The sequence below is a fragment of the Marmota marmota genome, unplaced genomic scaffold (assembly GCF_001458135.2).
Source record: "Marmota marmota marmota unplaced genomic scaffold, marMar, whole genome shotgun sequence".
Taxonomy (NCBI): Eukaryota; Metazoa; Chordata; class Mammalia; order Rodentia; family Sciuridae; genus Marmota; species Marmota marmota.
In genome coordinates this window covers 24122534-24143466 of record NW_026000211.1, presented here as the reverse complement: position 1 = coordinate 24143466, position 20933 = coordinate 24122534, and the positions used below count along the sequence as shown (strand labels likewise).

At 41.1% G+C, this 20933-nt stretch overlaps 1 protein-coding gene across 1 annotated transcript in view; it reads right to left on the bottom strand.

Moving 5' to 3' along the window:
- The window catches only part of Mfap3l (microfibril associated protein 3 like), a 41510-nt gene extending 22338 nt beyond the window's left edge, over positions 1–19172 (bottom strand). The window contains exon 1 of the mRNA XM_015486216.2: positions 19071–19172. The gene's annotated coding sequence lies outside the window, so the exon portion shown is untranslated. The remainder of the gene's footprint in view (positions 1–19070) is intronic.
- Positions 19173–20933: the final 1761 nt, after the last annotated feature.

Sequence of the window (20933 nt, the reverse complement as noted above, 5' to 3'; positions counted from 1 at the left end):
GCAAATACCCAGGTGAAGCAAGCAAGGGAAGGAGCACTGCAGGATGGGCTGGAGAAGTGGACAGACCTAGATCACCTGAGACTCCGTAGGCCAGAGTAAGGAGTTTGGATGTTATTCAATGATCACTGGGAAATTCTATGCCAGGGAGTTACAGGGTATTATTTCTTTTTAAAAATCAACTTGACTGTGGTATAATTTATGTATAATAAAGATGCCTATTTTAGGCATGCATTTTAATGAATCTTGACAAATTTACACATCCATGTACCTACCACCATCAACAAGATGCAGAACATTCCTATCACCACTAAAAGTCCCCTGGCGCCCCATCCCAGTTTCAGTGTTCCTATGGGTCCAGTGCTGTTATTTTTGAGTATTCTCCCAAAGAGTTAAGTTTCATTTTCTCCCCATATGGATATCCAGTTGTTTCAGGACCATCTGTGCAAAAGATTCTTCTTTCCTCAATGGACTATGTTGTCTTCTTGTCAGAAACCACCATGGATGGGCAGGTCTGTCCCTAAACTCATTATTACATTCTGCTGATGTGTATGTCCATCCTCATGCCAAAACTACATGACCTTGCTCCCAACACACAGGATGTTCCGTGAACTTGCTGAATGAACACAGATCTATCCAAGGGCAGAAAGGACGATTCCATTTGGTATGCAATCCCTGGTGGTAATAAATTAGCTTTAGACTGCATAATTTTTCAGTAGAAGAGAGTTTCCTTGGTGGGTGGATTTCCATACTCCCCTCCTGACTTCACTGCCTGAGTGCCTTAGTGACCAGCACATCTCCCTACCAGCAGAAACCCTGGCAGAGGGAGATAGCACAAGCTGCGGTTGCACCCCAGATACTGCTGTGACTCTGGAAATGTATTTCTTTACTTGGCTGAACTTGTGGTTTCCTTTTATCAGGCGGCTGTAAGCTGATGTATTCAATATAGAAGAGTCATCAAGAGCACAGCCCCAGGTTTTAGACAGAAAGGGCCAGGATTGGGGTCCTAACCACTTTGATTGGCTGTGTGTATTTTGGTTAAGTACTTAACCAAGCACAGGATAATGATAAAGATTCGTGATCAAATGTACATCAAATACTTACTGCTTGGCTTGATAAACAAGAATTATTAGCAGCATGTACAAAGCATCCTTTACCGGAACTGGGCTTCTTCAGTCTATTTTTAAGTTATGTCATTTAAAAGACATACCTTGTTTGGGTTTTGTTTGATACTTTCTTGACTATTGTCCCACCCCCAGAAGTCATTACAGATATCCAGCACAGGGTCCTTTGCAGGGACTCAAGTCTGAAAAAGTGTGAGCTGTCCCTCAAATTACAGTGAGTATCCTGAAGGCAAGAGCTGGGGTCACTTCTCTTTGACTCCTGATGCCTAGGCCAGAGAAGATGCCTGACTAAGTACCTCGAGCTGAGGGAAAGAGAATCAGAGACAAGACACGTAGGAGATAGGTCCTAGCAAATACGTGGAATTAATACACATTTTTTTTTTCACCATTAGGGAGAATGTAACAAATGCAAGATCAAACTGAATTTTAAAATGTATAAGTCAAGAGCTATTTTCAAGTTTTGGTGTTTTACTTTAAAATACAGTGTGCTAGCAAGAATAAAAAGAAGGGGTTACTGCTGTGCTACGATATTTTAATAATGTCAGTAGGCACTTTGGGCTGGAATATTGACTATTCAGAAGTGGAAACTAGTTTCTTAGAATCCTCAAGAGGTACAGAGACAGAGATGTGCTCATTTTAATGTGGGAAATGGTTTCCCCTCTCTTCTCCATTCTTACTCCCATCCTGTACCATTTTAAAGTTACTAAGGGATAGAAAATGATGCACAATTTACAGACTGTATTGAAGCATTTTTAACTCTAAAAACTGTGAATATCTATTTTTTAAAATAAAGCATTGAATTGACTACCATAAATGAATTAATAGTTTTAGTAAGAATTCACTGTATCATGTACCATACCCTTTCAGTTGTGATTCAAAAAAAAAAAAAAAAAAAAAAAAAAAAGCATTTGTTATGTGCTGGGCACCCTGCCAGGGACTTAGGGGCTGGGGAATGCTACAGAGCTCAGTAACTCATAGGCCACATCCACTCATGATCCAGCCAGGGGTAGAGAGACAGAACATTTCAGCCTAATCTCCAGGAGTGGGTTTGGGGATGAGCAGGTGGAAGGGACACTGGATACCTGGGAGATAATTAGGGACAATTAGGTTGTTGAAGGCCTACCCAGTATCCATCACCTTCCCCCCCTACTACAAGTCCAGGGCTCATAGAGGGTCCCTCCATCCTTCTGGTGTCCCCCCACCCCCACCCTGCAACATGGCATCTGTAGAGTGTCCCGAACTTCTGATAATCCTCCCTGCAAGTGATATTGCACTTACGTTTAATGTTGAGGAAACATCTTCTCACCTTCAAGGAGAGCCCCTGGCTGGCGGAAACTCTCATACAGTTCTGCAGGGTTTCCTCAATGGGAGGCACCCAAATGACATTGCCACACGTGCTACACAATGCCACACTTAAGTGGACTCCAGTGGCAACTGCTTAGAGTGAATTACAAAGCATTGCCTGAAGAACATAGGACACGGTGTGACTCTGGATATTGGGGAATATTCTACAGGTGACCTTATTTTAGCCTTTCAGTCTGGGATCTTACAACAGACAGCACGGTATAAAGTTAATAGCACTCTAACACTGGTTCATCCCCCAAGAGAAAACCTTGAGTACTGTGATCCAGCTGCTTAAATCTCACTCCTTCAAAATTCAAGAACAAAGACCACAGATTGCAAAGCGAGGTTTAGCAAGAGCTACAATGGACAGATTGTTAAGCTTGATGTGTTCGCTCATGGGCTTTGGGAAGACTTTCAGAGAATATTTTCTACAAACCGGGCAAAGAGATAATATTCAGCAAACACCACAATGTTGCTTCTTTAATTTTACCTCTTCCTTATCTCCCCACAGCTTTATTTTACCTAAAGACGGTTAATGAAAAGCTTGAGTCTTATTTCTTGCTTCTCTACCTATAATCCACTGCCCATGCATTTCTGGAGTTGGTAGAGAAAGGGCTTCTTGTTTACAAGTGTTCTGAACTACATGAATATACATTATTGTTTTTTCTTGGCAGTGTTAATGCTGGCATCTCCCCATCCACTATGATGAATAACTTATACAGTTACACAACTGGATTTTGTCACAACATATTGAGAGTCACCAGGATTTTCTGTGCATGAACGATGCTCAAACACAAAAATGGCCTTTGGCTTAAAGACACTTCTTGATAGGTTTCCACTGAGGAAGAAAGGAGGGAACGCACGCAACCTCACAGGAATTAGAGGCATTAAAATACAAAGTCATGACTAATAGCTAACTTCAAATTTCTTTCTCATATGGCACAATTCACTACAAATATCCACACAGATCTTTTAAAATTAAAAATTATTTGAATCATTTCAGAGAAAAAAATTGTAACACCAAAATTCTTACTGGCTCATTCTGTCTCAATTAACAGACAGAGGAGTCTCTGTCTCTGTCTCTCTTTCAAGACCAACATATACTAAAATTTTAGGTTGTTAAGGTGATTTCTGAATATGGACTAAGGAAATCAGAGTCAAAGGCCAAGACATTTGTGGAATTTCAATGAATAACCCCAGGGGCGGCACAAATCTAGTTATGTTTTCTCTGGATGCCCAGTCGTATTATAGGAAGACAGGTCCTCTGTCCTTTCTTCCTTTCTTTGACATGTTCCAGTTTATTTGGGTACAGAGATTCCCAATGGCTCTGATCCTACAAATATCCAAGTCAGATTAAGGGGTTGGGCAAAAGGACAGATGGTCCACATAGACAATGAATGACTGGGTCAGGAAGATGGGGGCTGGTTCAAAAGGAAATAAAATGCCAATACCTCCAGAGAACTTCCGCCTCTAACCTGTTGCCAAGGTTACCTGCCTCCAGGGAATTATTCCTCCCAATAAGGAGTTGTTAATGAAGTACTTCCTGTGTGGCTCCCTTCCTCCCTTCCTGGGCAGATATGGAGAGGTACCCCTGGAAGGCTCCTTTCCCACCTTTTGGCCAGGTAGGCAAGATAGGAGGAGAGGGCATGGAAAGAAAGGATAAAAGGGGCAGGATACTCCCACTCCCTCGGGTACCAGCTTTGGACCCCCTCTTCTGTGGAGGAGTCTCTGTCTCTGTCTCTCTCCTCTCTCTGTTCTATCCTTTAACTAAAACTTGTTGCTCTTGCCATGGCCTTTCTAGGTTGTTCAATCTCAGCACCAAGGGAACAAGGACCTGATCCTGTTTTATTTCAATGTTGGTATCATCACTGGTCTTAAGATGGTAGGAAGGAAGTGCACTGCTTTTAGGTCCCTTCTAGAAGCACAGAAAGGGGATCAATTCAATCAAAATCAACACACACCAAATGAGAAAGGGCTTTGTGCCAGGCACACCCCAGGGATCAAAAGCACAAGGTAAACCAGTCCTCAGCCCTGGTCATCTGAAAATCTAGTCAACAATTATAGGATGGTGAGACATCTGCCTCATCAGAGGGGTGTCTAGGATCCACTGGAGCATAGTGGAGAGACCAAAGTAGTCTGGAAGAGCCAGGAAAACCTTTTAGAATTGACACTTTAATTATAAAGGAGTCACCAAATGGGCTGAGAGAGAGAAGTTGCCCCCAAAGAGGAACAGTATATTCAAAGAAATGGTGATTAGGGAGAAGCTGGTGCAACTAGAGAAGTGTATCATTAGGCATCACTCAATGGTGTGTGGGAGAATAGAGGAGGAAGTAGGCTGGTGGAGATAATGATGGATGTCACATGCACGTGTTTCACGCACAGGCTTTGCAAGGAGGCTGAGATATGTCTAGTTCCGCTTAGATACAACACCCTGTGAAGGTCAGTGCGGCTGACAATGCTAGGAAATTGCTATAGGAAGGAAAGAAGAGAGTCAGGTGTGGTGTACTCCTGTAATCTCAGTGACTATGGAGGCTGAGACAGGAGGATTATAAGTTTGAGGTCAGCCTCAGCAAACAAAGAAATAATAAAACACCCTTGGGTTCAATTCCCAATGAAAGAAAGAAAGAAAGAAAGAAAGAAGAGAAGAAGAGAAATAGCAAGCAGGACCCAGAACTAAAAGTAGAGGGGAAGAGGAAAGAAAGAAAAAGAGACCCAGGAGTTAGAATATACAGGATTTACATCAGACCTCCCAAGCAGCAGTGTCTGGAATTATACCTATAATTCTCTTAGGAATGTCTCATTTGCCAAAAACCAAAGCCTGGGGCTATTAGTGGAATGCACATGAATATGTGAATGTCACCATTCAACTACAACCCCCTTGGGCAGCACCATCTACTGGCTCCACACTTGAGAGAAGGCCTCAGTGCTAGCAGTGACCATGCAGGGTCCACAGTAGCTCCAGCCTGGTCCCCTCACATCCACGTTCACTTCACTGGTGTCCTCTTTCTGAAAACCTGCCTGATGGAGGATGTTGCAAGGACAAATAGCAGTAGTGACACTCACATGGTTGAACTGTCACAAAATGAGGGCTATATGGAAGCACATCATGAGAAATTTCAGGGTCTATGTTATTGAGTACTCTAAACATAGGAAGAAAAAGAGACCAAGGAGCAACCTCCTGGCATTGTTGGTATGCCATTTACTTATTAATTGTGCAGAGTTAGGATAATTTCCAGCCACTTGTTGGGTAGAATAAAATACATACCCCAACTTGCTGGGCTGCTGTGAAGATTTACCAGATGGCCAGGGAAAATCATAGGGTCTCAGTACTCTACCAACTACACTAATATTAACAGCCTATAGAGAGTTTGATACTATGTTAGTTGTTTTGATACACAAAAGTTTATATTTTTCAAAAAAAATGAAGTTTTAAATTACTGTTTTTCAAACTAATAAATGAACTACAGACCCAGATGCCACCTTTTTGATACTTTAATTGTGCATGTTAGGAAATCATTCTTGGATCTTTATCATTTTTTTTCCCCACATGGTATATTGTTCTGATTAAAAGATAAGAATGATACAAAATAAATGTCTTAGACATATAAGGCTTAAGTTATCCAGGGTCATACAATCATTTTAAAAAAAATCACTTTAATAAGGAGGTGAGCTATTGTTGGGTATCCAACTAAAAGCAAATGGAAGTTAAGATTGTTCCTCAGAAAGGGACATGCTCAAGGGATCTGTTACTACAGTCTTTTATAGAGAAGAAAAATCAGAAAACTTTATTAGGAGGAAGAGAAAAATATTCTATTAAAAGTTTTCCTCTATAATTACTAGACCTGGAAACACATGACCTGGAAAAACTTGTATGTCTTTTCAAAAACTTGGATGTCTTTTCTTTATATGTGAAATGGAGATCCAGAGAAGGTAAGTGATTTCCCCAGGTCATGCAATTAATTTAGTGGCTTATAACCAGAATAAAAAGTCTGTGACTGCTCATGCCTAGACAGGCTTGGGAGTATGTTAAAATCTCTTAGTTCTAGAAAGGCAATTTTTAAGTTGTTCCAGAGTGATGAAAGGTATTCCAATCATACATGAATATTTTATTTTATTTGGTGGGGGGAGTACCAGGGATTAAACTCAGGGGCACTCAACCACTAGTCACATCCCCAGCCCTATTTGTATTTTATTTGGAGACAGGGTCTCACTGAGTTGCTTAGTGCCTGGCTTTTGCTGAGGCTGGCTTTGAACTCATGATCTGCCTGCTTTAGCCTTCCTAGCCACTGGGATTACAGGCGTGTGCCACTGTGCCCAGCATACATATATATTTTAGAAGAGCTTACTGGTGTTTTAGCACATCTTTAACTTCCATAAATTCTCCTTCCAAATAAATGGGATAAAAAAATTGGGGCTCAATTAATGAAAATCCTTAACTGACCAAAATACACTTCTACAGATATCTGATGATAGGGAATAAACCAAACCTAGGCACTGACTACAAACAGGATGGATACACAGGCCAATGGTGCCTTCAAGCCAATTCAATCCCCCAAGCAGGTTATGATGTAGATTTTTTTTAAAACTTGGCTTCTGTTTTAGCATTTTTTTTTAACCTCTGACAAAATTCTTGCCATATTCCATATTGAACCTAAAGTGGTTCAGAAGCACCTCTGTTTTCTGATTTTCTCTGCCTCTCTCTACCATGAGAATATTATTATCTGCATTTCCCCCTTGAAAAAAAATTGTGTCCTTTGAACATATCTGGAATATGTACATAGGGAGAATTAAAATTTCCTTCTAGTCCCAGTAATTTCTTATGTCCTCTGCTAAACTATAACACTACTTCTGCCCATTTTCACTTAATGTTTTAAATTAGATCTCAAGCCCATTTCCCAAGAAGTTTGTGATATATTTAGTATATAAGCTCCTATATTAAGAGTGAAGCCAGGAAGGAGATTATGAGTATCTGGAAGCCTACATATATCAGTGAATCAGGACACTTCTCAGGGCCTGGAAAAATCATTGGAGGATCCCATAGGTCAGGGGGTATTTTACTGAAGCACTGACTCCTAGCTTCCTGTCCATGAGTCCAGGCTGACCAGCACTATGCCTGGATGGAGGTGAACCCATGTTCCCCATGCAGCCTGCAAAGCACAGTGTCTATAAATCAGAAAGCAACATTCTCAATGCACTTTCCTAAATATGATGCAGGGCCTGAAGCAACTGTAAAGTTTACTTTTTTTTTTTTTTTTTTTTTTTGGCTGCTTCTGGATACTTTGTTAATTCTTAAGGTCTTGATAGTAAAAGAGCCTTTGTGTACACACACAGCTGGGCAAAGGTAACTCATTGGCCTGGAACTTGGAGTGCAGTTTCCCACAGGATCTTACAAAGGGTGGCTGATTATTTTGCAGTGTGACAGCCCATAATAAAGCTCTGGAACTCATTAGGAGAAGAACAGTATTAATAGCATCCAATCAGGACACTGTAACTTCTAATAGGAACATATCCTGTGTTCCAAGAGGCAGCCAGAATCAAGAACATGCCACTGGGCTCCCAGCTGAGATTAGATTTATTACTTTAAAAAATCAGAACTACTGCTGATTTACTGGTCATCTAGACCTTGAATTTTCTGCAAATTCTATCAATTTCTTATAAGTTTTACGTATATGTCTAATCTTCACCACAGAACTAACTTTAAAATATAAATTAAGATGTCTTAAAAGTAGGTCTTCAGAAAAGTATCTTTTCCTTTCAGTGAAACTTATGAGGCTGGTGCACTATGAAGGTGGCCCTGCTGGTGGCAGAGGTTCAAGGTGATGTGGAAGGAGGTGGCAGTGGAAAGATGAGTCAAGCTGATGAGGGTCATTCTCTATGCCTGACACATAGGCTCTTAATTTACATTTCAAAATGTCGAAGCATCCCTCTCTCCCTGTTCTTTGGTTGTTTGATTAAAGCTATTCATTCAGATTCACAGCATAGGAGCTGGATCAACTATGGTTTCTTCTTTCAACACTAGTACGGCAATATGTAAATCAATGGATGTGTAACTGATGTGATTCTGCAATCTGTGTATGGGGTGAAGGTAGGAGTTCATAACCCACTTGAATCAAAGTGTGGAATATGATATGTCAAGAAATTTGTAATGTTTTGAACAACCAACAATAAAAAATTAAAAAAAAAAAAAAAGAAATTCCAAATGAGACAATATTTTACCTTGCTGAACTTGCACCCAACTTGCATAATCTCAGGTCCTATAAATTCAGGGTCGGGTTCTATCTTAAACTTTTGTATTTTTTTCATCATCAGATTTTTTTCTTATTGGTTTTTATTTTTTTAAATACCACATTAGTAGTATTTATGTTGATTTATGGGGATGAAGCTATAAATTTATGTTTTAAATAAATTAAATTTTGTACCAGAGGAAAAAAAAAATAAAATAAAAAAAGAGTGCTCAATAACTGGAGAGGGCAGTTTAATAGCTTTTTCTCTTTCCCTGTTTACCAGCTCATTATCACAAAGCGGAACTGCAAAACCAGCATTCCTCTGGGTCCCACATGGGAAGCAATTTTAATGATGTTCAGTGAGAACTGGATCTCAGTGAAAAACAGATCAGAGGAGATCCTGCCATTCAAACTCCACATGTTTGAATTCGTATTAAGAGCATGACAATAATTTCCTTTATGGGCACCTAGCATTTATGGTGTATAAAACACTGTCACACTTAGGTGTTATCCCCTCGCTGCACTCTAAGATAAGGGCAGGCCTCTGTGATTTTGGCCTTGCAACAAGCTTAGCATAGATAGCTTTTACAATGTTGAGATATGTTCCTGTTATCTCTAGTTTTTCTAGTGTTTTGAACTTGAAGGGGTGCTGTATTTTGTTGAATGCTTTTTTTATTTGCATCTATTGAGATGATCATATGGTTCTTTAGTCTATTAATGTGATGAATTACATTCATTGATTTTTGAATATTGAACCAACTTTGCATCCCTGGGATGAACCCCACTTGATTGTGGTGCACAATTTTTTTTTGATATGTTTTTGTATTCAACTTGCCAGAATTTTATTAAGAAGTTTTGTACTTACGTTCATTAGAGATATTGGTCTGAAGTTTTCTTTCTTTGAAGTCTCTTTGTCTAGTTTTGGAATCGGGTGATATTGGCCTCATAGAATGAGTCTGGAAGTGTTCCCTCTTTTTCTATTTCATGAAATAATTTGAGGAGTTTATAGCAGCACAATTCACAATAGATAAATTGTGGAACCAACCTAGATGCCCTTCAGCAGATGAATGGATAAAGAAAATGTGGTATATATACACAATGGAATACTACTCTGCATTAAAAGAGAATAAAATCATGGCATTTGCAGGTAAATGGATGGAGTTGGAGAATATTATGATAAATGAAGTAAGCCAATCCCAAAAAAAACAAATGCTGAATGTTTTCTCTGATATAAGGGTGCTGACCCATAATGGGGATTGGGCGGGGAGCATGGGAGGAATGGAGGAACTTTAGATAAGGCGAGGGGAAGGGAGGGGGCATGAGGGTAAGAAAGACGGAATGGGATGGACATCATTACCCTAAGTACATGTATGAAGACATGAATGGTGTGACTCTACTTTGTGTACAACCAGGGACAAGAAAAATTGTGCACTATATGTGTACAATGAATTGAAATGCATTCTGCTGTCATGTATAACAAATTAGAATAAATTAATTAATTAAAAAAAAAAAAGCAGGGCCAAGCTGCTGGCCCATGCCTGGATCCCCTTGAAGAACCCACGGCTCTTGTAATCCCTACACAGTGATCAGTGAGTGCACGCCCCAGCTTGGGCAAACTAAATGCTAAACTGTCTAAATTATCATCATGTCCAGGTAATTGTTATTTTAAAATTATATACGTAAGAGCAATACTTTTCAGAATTTGGTTGAATCTGAATAACCCAACTGACAGTAGTATACATCTGAAAATCATTTTTCCACCAGCTGCATGTTTTTCAGTGTGATAAGATGGCAAATTTATCATAATTAAGCAAGATCACAGTCGTGTTTTAAACCAGATCATAGCTTAAAATGGGGATTCACTGATTTCCATAAGGAATTTATACAGGAAGAAACTTTGCTTTTCTCCCAGCTTTGATGGGGAAAGGCCCTGCTAGGCTGAGCATACTTTACAGATGTTCCCAATGATTTCTCAGCTGGGCAGTCAGCTTTCTTTGAGTGATAAAACAATTAGGAGCCAAACATATCAATTAAATGGAATTCCAAGTATTTATGAAGTCACTATTATCAGTTTAGTACCAATTGCTGTGGGGATTCAAAAAAGTTCTTTACCCTAAAGGTGTTCAGCATTTTAGTGACATACATTTTAGTTGCATACAAAGCAATAAATCTGCACTAGGTAAAACACCACAGGAACTCATAGGAGAGTTTAGAAAGAGTCTGAAAAGGTCACAATGTTCCCTGTGGCCATGTCCTGAAGGGTGAATAAGGGAGACAAGACAGTTTTCCCAGCAGGGGTAATGGCTTAGTTGAGACAAGTAAGGGAAGAAATAAACACTATAGGACACTTAATGTTTTTGCGAGGTTCATGTACTGCATCTGCTGTGTGTGCACATCTAGAGAACTTGGGGGTATTAGGAATACACTGGTGAAAGAAGAGGGGGTAGCCATAATGTGGAGGTAGAGATGAGGTACCCTACAAACTCAAGAGGGAATCAAAAGCCCTCAGTAGCTTCTGGGTACACAAGTGCACAGAGAAATGCTGAGCTCCCAGCAAGGCAAAGGACTGGTAAATACATGTTTTCTGGAAATTAACTTTAAACTCTTCAAAAGTGTTTTTGAAATGGAGAAAATAAGGTTACCTTTGGGAAGTCTAATGAGAGCTAAACTCGGACACCAAGTAATCTAGGGTTGTCCAAACCTTGAAGAAGAAACAAGACCAAACCCTCCCCCCCCAATTTGGGGCTGCCAGGAAAAATGGTGGAAAGTTGGGTAAGAGCGGAAGTCAGCCTGGCCAGTAGCAGGACAAGGCACCCGGTGCCCGAGTTTAGTAGCAAAGGACAAGTTTGCAAAATGAGATTAAAACAGCAGCTGACAAGCAAAAATGCTCAAAGGTCACTGGAAGTTTAAGCTACCCATAGTCATCCTAGGCTATCAAGACCTCCAGGGAAGTACTGAGTTAAACCAGTGGCCAAAAACCAACTCAGGCTTCACTCATATACCTTCCTCTCTAAAGACCAGGGAAAATGCATTTGCATGTTTTTTCACTAGTCATTATTTGTCCACCTTATCCTTTCCAGGGGAATCTTGCCTTTGGGGAAGAAAAGTGTTAGCTGGTCTCATTGGCATGATCCTTAGTGCTACAAATTTAGAGCCCTTGGTAATTTCAAGAATGTACATAAAGGGGGCAGCTGCTAGAAGAGATGTGTCCCATCATGTACTGCTTTAATGAGCCAAAGAGAACAGTCTGAAGTAGCCCCAGCCTGTACCCTCCAGCGCTGTCAGAACTGGGTGGTCCCCATCAATGGAAAATTCTGGAGCATTTACTCCAACCTATTTATTTTCTCAAGGAGCAAACCCTTCCTTTATCCTCTTCCTCCCACCATCAGCAAACTCAAGTCCTCTAAAGAAGAAATGGGCTAAGATTATATTTACACAGCTATTCAAGAAACTTTCCTCTTTCCCACTGATTACAGAGTCAATTTCAGACCATCCTTTAAGTAAGTTGTTCTCCAATCTACAATTAGAGAAGTCCACCCCACATCAATTTTCTTTCAGTCTCATCAGCAAGCTTCAAATGCTTCCATCTAGAGGTTGGAAAACTATAAGGGAATTAATTCCTTTCTTTTATGCTTTTCTTTCAAAGTCTGTGCTTGGCAATGTAAGGTTCCAACCTCCCTGCGCATGACTCTGGGGATGGGCTTTATTGCCCCTTCTTGCTTTAATTCCTTTGGGGTACATGTACATACTAGAAATTGGTCTCTCTGGACCTACAAAGTCTTACTCTGGGTAGGAGAGCACCTGAGAGCTTCCCTAAGCCCACACTTCCTCAAGTCGGGTGTCTTCTGCATTTCTGTAGCACCTGATACGGATAATCTAATTAATTACGTGAGAGTTGTTTAAAATGCCTCATTTCCTTCCTTGACTCATGCGTAAATCAGTCACCGAGTTCTAGTGATTCTCACTTCTAACTATCTGGCCAAGATGTCCCTGGTTTCCCCCTGGTGCTCATCATCTCTAACTGGCACCACCATCCTTCTTAACTAGCCTCCAGCCTTGCCTGCATCCAACCCACATGCCATGTTGTTGCTAAAGTAGGCTGATCCTAAAAAGTTCTGAAACATATTCCACGTATTCATTCCGTTAATCATGTAGGACACACTTGATCCTTCATGGTCTGACCACCCCTTTAATGTTGCCTCTGCAGATTCCCCTCCCCCACCTCCCCACACCTACCCAGTATCCTTACTGAGTCCTAGTGGCTCCCAAGCACCTCCATCCCTCTTCTGCTGCCTTCCTTACCTTACACATCAGGCAAGCCCCTACTTAGTTTTTAAGTCTTGGCCAGAAGCCTCCAGGACTTCTCTGGCAGCCGGGACACTCTCTTGTCACTGATTTTCAGAATATATTCATATTTTCACTGCAACTGTCTTTTTGCACATCTGTCTTTCATTAGATTGTTAGATCTTGGGTTCTATCAACATTTGTTGAATGAATCAGTGAATTATGAATGGGTGGAATATGGACTTGAGAGACGCTGGTTTGAACACACAGTTGGAGACATTAGTGCATGGGTGACTGATGCAGTCCTGGGGAAAACTAATCACCCAGAAAGAACACAGTGGGCTACAAAACAAGACCAGGGTAGAATGCTGGGAAAGCAGAGGATGAACCCTCAGAGAAAGGGCTAGGAAAAAAGACCGCAGAATAGTCAAGGGCTCAGTATCTCAAAGATCAAAGCAGAGGAGATTAAAAAACGAGAGTATGGTTTGTTGTGGAAATGTGAAAGAGTCATAATGGAGTAACTGTGTCACCCTTAACAACAACAAAATATGTGAAAAGCTAGGAAGTTATGAAAGAAGGGGTCTTACACATGGTTGCCTAATAGTAATGATCACAGAAGACTCTGCCAGAGCCATCAGTGTGCATAGAGGCCAGCACAACTTACATGCAATAACTCTACAAGCAGCTATCTGTTTAACCTCTGATGCTGCTCTTGAGTCACTGTGATGAAGATTACTGTTGCAAAATACCTGACATAATCCTCATTTTTGCCCTTAAAAACCTTCCCTTGCTTCAATCTCTCTGAATATGCACATGATTGTCTATGACTCGTGTATTCCCATTATGAGGTTCTGCTATTCCCAAATAAATATCATAATTCTTTGTAGACTGTTCTTTTTTTTTTTTTTTTTTAGTTTGACAGATTTATACTGAGCTAGAACACTTGGGTAAAAATCTTATGAATTTATGCAAATGAAAGTTGTGCAATATAAATAAGTTTTATTTTTATTAAGATAAATTTTAATCAAATTTTACCATTGTTTTCAGTATGAGATATTGCTAGCCCAGCACTTGCTTTACCACATTGTCTGAAAACTGTGTGTTCCTGTACTAATTTTCTTCTTACAGTATCAATTTGGAGCTACTCTTGTAATATTAAAGTAGAAGATTTCTTTTTTTTTTTTTAATATTTATTTTTTAGTTATCGGCGGACACAACATCTTTGTTTGTATGTGGTGCTGAGGATCGAACCCGGGACGCACGCATGCCAGGCGAGCGCGCTACCGCTTGAGCCACATCCCCAGCCCATGTAGAAGATTTCTTGAGTTTAGATTTTCCCAACACAGAGAGACAACAACTCAAGCAGACTTTAAATGTTTAGAGGGCAGATATTGAGGATTTGTCCATAAAAGAGATTGAATGTGTATGTTTCAGAAGAATGACCAAATTTCCAATATTTAAGCTTGGAAATTAGATGATCTAGTATTTAAAGCTGCCACCCATCCCCCACCAAACACAGAGCCCAAGGCAAACAGGGCTAATTGACTGTGGTGTTCTTCCAGCTGAGCCAAGGCAAGCCCATGACTACCTAGTAGCTATTACCAACTGGTCAGAGTGGGCCTGTGTGAAATCTCATCATTTTCAAGTTAATTATGTTAAATTTGAGCTTTCACAGCTCCCTGCTCACGTGGCAATGGATGTAGACATCAGGACAGATGACTATGGCCAGGATGACAATGAGCCAAAACAAAGTATTGAGGACCCTCTAACTGACAAGTTCCAATAACTCACTCTGAATTGAAAAATCCTAAATTCAACCATTCTAAATTGGGGGCCATTTGTGGTTGAAATATGATTTGGTCCTTCTGTTTTAATTTTATGCCCTTCTTCTATTAGGAATTGTGAGTTAAAGTCTTCTTAAAACTTTTAATTACACACACACACACACACACACACACACACTCCCACACATCATTTCAGATCATCTCAAAGATGTGAATTATAATAGGCTGGTTCCAGATCTCTATTTGCCACTGACTGTCTCTGGTTAGGCTCCCCTTACCAGACTGCCTGTAAAATTTGGAGTTTAGCCATACATTCTTTTTTAGAAAAACAAATCTGGCAGCAGCCTGTCCATTTTGCATTGCTATTTAAAAATCCTTCATGGGTTTGTCATTATTTACATATAATGGGATAAAATACAAACTCACATATATGAGGTTGAGTTCATCACCACAAAAGGACTACTTTACTCCTCTCATACTGCCCCTGCCCCTTATTTCATCATTTCCAAATCTTTCTTTGTATATGGTTGTGTTTGCTTTCTTTGGCAAATACCACGAATTTAGTGACTTAAAATGACACTAATTTATGATCTTGCAGTTATGAGGCTTAGAAGTTTAACATGTGTCTTTTTTAAAAAAAAATTGGTTCTTTTTGTTATATATGACAGTAGTCTCATTTTGACAAAATTACAAAAGCATGGAATATATCTTGTTTGAATTTAGTCCCTAGTACCTCTCCTTCCCCTTCCTTCCCCCACCCCCTGCTCCCTGCCCTCTACTGATCTGCTTTTTACCCATAGTTATTTTTTCTAATTAATTTCTTGTGGATGTACATGATAGTGAGATTCACCATGGTATATTCATACATGTACATAGGAAAGTTCGGTCAAGTTCATTCCACTGTCTTCCCCCTCCCCTGCTTCCTTTCATTCCCTATTGTCAAGTCTTAATGGGCTAAAATCAAGGAGTTGGTAAGGTAAGGATCCTCGTTCTGGTCTTCACCAGCTCCTAGAGGAGGCCCTCATTCTTTATTTTGCAGCCCCTTCTCATCTTCAAAGCCAGTGATGGCGAGTCTTTCCCACGTGGCAGTACTGTGACACTAGCTTCTGCTTCCCTCCTTCACTAAGGACACTTCTGATTACAGTAGGCCCAGCTGGATGATCCAGAATAACCTTCCCATCCTGAGATCCTTTACCATATCTGCAAACTCTCAGAGTGGACATCCCGGGGAGTCATTTTTCTGCCTGCCATAACTGTGTTCCTTCTGCCCAGAGGATCCACTTCTGTGCTTGAAGACTCTGACCCAGTCCTCAGGCATTCCTTAAGATCCTGTGGAAATGTAACCACTTCTATGAGGCCCTCTCCTCTCCTCCTTCTCAGGCCTGCATGCATGCAGACTGAAGCACTGGTACTGTAATTTATTTGTCCTCAAGCATATCACTGAATCAGATCATGAGTCACCCAGTCTTACTCATTTTGCAGCCTCAGAGGCCTAACTATAAAAGTTTGTGGAGAAGAAAAATTAATGTGATATTTTAATGGGTAAAGAACTTCAGTGGAGGTAGAGGCAAGACCAATAAAATATCTGCAGAACTTCTGTTAGGGAGTATGACTTATAAACTACTTCTGACAGCTCTGAATTGCTTATTATCACATAATCAATCAAACCCCTAAATATTTAAACCATTCCAAAGAGGTATTACAGCAAACTTAAAAATCAACCATTTGTATTCTAAGTCTATTTCTAACTTTAATGTGATTTGCTGTGGATTACAAAATATTGTAGAAGTTTTAAGTGTCCCCCTGGATTTGGCTAGAAAAGGTAACTTGCACCCCAAGTGCTAGGTCAAATGACAAGTCAGAGAAGTGATATCATATACAAGATTTCTGAATTAAGAATCAAAAACAAAACACTGCCTAACAAATCTCACTGGGCTGGTCAGAGGATAAAAATAATTTGGCTACAATATTTATTTAACATTTCAGTATCTGGAAGTTCTTACACAAAAATTATTAAAAAACCAAATTAAGCAAAATTTAAGTAGCCTCAAATACATAAATTGCAAGCCAAAGAAGCAGTTCAATAAATTAAGGACAAAAGATCTATTTTAAAAGTCAATGGTTTGCTATGAAAGCATATTAACACCAAATAATACAGAAATCCAAACGCATGGAAGTCACCTAAAAATGAGGTGCCTAGCAGTTGAACTTTAAAACCCAACAGTTAAGTACAAAGAAGAAGAGATTATTACCCGTCTTTTAACTTGAACACAAAGTTTGCTTTGTTATTTTGTCTTCATTAGCAATAATTAAACCTCTCTTTAACCTAACTTTTGTTCATTTTATTAGTTTTATGTTAGAACACACGGAATTTTTGAAGCCAAGGGTAGTATGCAAATAAGCTTTTGGTTAGACTTCATTTTTTTTTTCCCCCTTAGCACTGAGAAAATACTTAGGATTTTTAGATACAGTAGTGGGCCTATGGATCTGTATTAAACTTCACATTCCTAAAAGGTAAATTAGGTTCAGCTGATTCCTACAGAGCAGGAGGAGCACAAGGCTAAGGGGAGACTCTCCCTTCTTCCACTTGGGAATTCAGACCGAGAATATAAAAACTGATGTACAGGGTAAGTTACATCATAGCAGATTTTAACCTTGGTGCATTTTCATAGAAAAGGGAAGCAGAATTATTCAATATTTGTGTTGGGGTTTTGTAAGTTTTTCTACAGAAGCAGCAGGAAATACATTTAGGAATAATCAACATCACTTGGCTAAAGTAGAGAACCCATGGTCTAGTCTGTGCAAATGGTGATCATTTTGCTACTCTTGTCCAAGCATTCAAGGTCTTTCCTGCTATTACATCTCATTTATGTATAAATATAACATACAGCCAACTTGGAGACATTACCTGGAATCGGAGTCCTAGTCATCTCAAGATTATAAACAAGAACCCACCTTAAAGGCTATTTACAGCTCAATGAAATGTCAATGCATTTTAAAGGTCTATTAAGGCTGTGAACAAGAAATTTGTAATAGGCTTAATAAATAAACAACTGAACCACTAAGTAGTACTTAGGGAAACAGGCTTGAGCATTTAGGTTTAAGCAGAGGTAAAACTAGTTCTCAGTAGGACAAAGACTGTTTACCTTGCTCTGGTTAGAACCAACAGGGCTAACAGTGGGGGTTTTAGGAAGAACCAACTGTAGAAGCCCCAGTGGGGTCTACAAATTGCATTTTCTGTATTAGTAAAACGTCAAAACTATATTGTTCTAACTTACTCTCCCCTGAAAAGAAATCTTTTCCCATCTTGTATTTCATCTTGAACAATTTTACTATGTTTAGCATAGTAGTAACTGGGAAAAAATGTGTTTCATCTAGAAACAAACGTGAGAAAACTTCAAAAAACATTACAGTTCTGCAGTGCTAGGTTTCCAAGTTTTTCATATAATGCCAAGATAAGGCAAAATAAAGACTGCTACAGTAACCAAACTTAACAAGTGTCTTTAAAAACAATGACATTGAACTGTAATAGATTATTTTCTACAACGTGAACAGATAATGGATCTGCATTCTTTTGTTTTTCATGCTAATTTGCTTTATAAACCTCACGACTTTCAAGCATAATATTTTTTTTTAGAGGAGGCAGGTTAATGCTCACGTTCACAGTAAATCAGTTTGGCTAATATTTAGTTTTTTAAGCCAAGGAAGCACGTTTCCCCATTCTAGGCCATGAAGCAGTTCGATGTCAACTTGCTGTGGTGTCAAATGCGACAAACTCTGAGAGCTCCAGTCGCGAGGCGGCGGCACGCGCACGGTTTTCCGCACTCCTGCAGCACCAGGACGCTGCGCCCTCTCGGCCCCTAAAGCACAATCCGCACGCACCACCTTCAGTGCCACAGCCAGTACACTCTCCTCCCTGTGCGGGGTAAACTGAGGCACCGTGACCCGAGTGATGCAGAGCCCGATGATGTCCCCCGTTTCTGCTCGGCGTCCACTTGCCCCAGGAGACCTGGGCAGCGCACAGTGGACAACGCGTTCCCTGCCCTCAGAAGGTTACAGCAGAAGCCTAGGAGAGGATGTTCCCAGCCCGCCAGCCCCCGCCCCGAACAGATCTCGAGCATCCTGAGACCCTCAGTAGCCGGCTGCTGGGACCTCGCTGAGCCTTTAGGGAGCGAGCAGTCTCCGCCTCCGGCTCTGCCAGACCAGGCGCCCGAAAGTTCCGCAGCTCCGGCGACTGCTCGGCCGCTGACCCGATGCGGGGCTCCCTCCCACCCGTGCCCCACCGCTCTAGCACTCCGGGTGCTCCCGCTAACCTGACACCGCTGCGCCACTCAGGTGGTAGCCGTGCACCCCTCGCCATGGCCAGCTGGAAAGCTGCCGCTGCGCCGCTCTCTGANCAGGGACCACGGAGAGGCTGTTGTGAGCCCCGGAGTCCCTCATTCAGCGAGCGCAGCCTCTGGGCGGGGCTCAGTGGCCCTAGGGCTCCGCACCAGCACGGCGGGGGTTATTTACCCCAGCGGAGGGCACTTATTTTAGGCGCTGTCGTGCTTGAGCAGCGTGACTGGTAATTTTCGGAGGGCAGGGCGCCACCTGGGCTTCCACAGCAACTTTTTTGAGCGTCGCACTCACTGGTGTTCAAGGACACCCCGGAAAAGGCTAAGATTCTTAGAGTGCCATGGTGGACGCTAAGGGAAGAGGGTGTTCAACGAACACACTCCCAAACCTAGCCAGCCTCCAAGTCCGTCCCGCCACCTGGCAATCGGAAGCTTCTCAGGCCTTCCCGGCTGTGCGCTGTCTATTAATAAACGGTATTTATAGCAAAGCCTGCACACAGAAGAGGCTGTAAGAAAACACGGCAGACATCCACTGGTGACTGCTGAGAGTTGGGGTTCCGAGGGATTTTTTATTTTTTTTCATTTGCTTCTTCCTTATTTCTATTTGTGGTTTCTATATCTTCTCAAAAGAACAATTGTTTTTTTTTTTTAAGAATAATTCTAAATTTTTTACACGTCTATAGAAGTTTCTTGCCTGTACGATCCTGCAGCGTTGGTGACTTTATTTTTATTTTTTAAAGACGTGAGAGAGCAAGTGAATTTGGGGGCGAGGACCAGGCTCCTCCTTCCCGGCTCTTCTTTGCCCGCCTCTTGGTCACGCCCCAAACCGGCCCTTTTACTCCAGCGCCTCCCTCTTGGCGGTAGGTTGCTGTGAAAATGCGGAGAGGTGGATTTTGCAAACTAAAGCGTATGATGGCTTCTGCAGCCAGACTGGGTAGGTTCTGCCGTCAGGTCAGGGATTGCTGTTAAAAAGAGATGAGGCTTTAAACAACTCGGTTTCTCTCTTTCTCTCTGTCCTTGACAAAATAAACCCACGCACTCCGGAGTTCACACCTGCAGAAGTGGGTCGGGATTCAACTGAGCATGCTCCCGGCAGTGCCAAACTGCCGCACGCGGCTGCCTCTGCTTGTCCAAGGGTGATGTAGTACATTGAAGCTCAGGAGGTGGGAAGCAGAGCTTTAAAGATTTGTAATACATCGGCACGTGGACAGGTCACCCATGTCCGGGTCCCTGTTGGTGGGGAGGGTGCGCGGGATCTGACATTCAAGCGAATCAAAACCTGATGATTGTGATTAGAGATCATTGTAGCATTATTTTATAGCATCTCGAATAACAACACGTTTTAGCTCAAAAAACTTCATGGGCTTTCTTTCAAGAAACCTAATCTTTCTTTTCAAGTTATTCAATAGGTATTCTTTACAATTGCACTAAAGCCCTAAATTAAATCAATGTCCCCGCTCTCAAATAATTCTGTGGCATTATATTCTTTTTTCCTCTTAGATATTAATGCATTCACTCAGACGTATTTTCTTTCCTCCCTTTCCCTTTGAATCTCAAAGAAACTGCAGAATGCTTTCGGTATCTTAGAAACACTTGCAGTAAGTGTGGAGAGCTTGTGGGGGTTTTGTTTTATTTTTTATTTTTATTTAATTAATTTATTTTTTTTTTGGTACCAGGGATTGAACCACATCCCTAGCCCTTTTTATGTTTTATTTAGAGTCAGGGTCTTGCTTAGTTTCTTGGGGCCTCTCTAAATTGCTGAGGCTGGCCTTGACCTTGAGGTGCTCCTTCCTCAGCCTCCCCTGGGATAGGAGGCATGCTCCACCAGGGCAGAGAACTTGC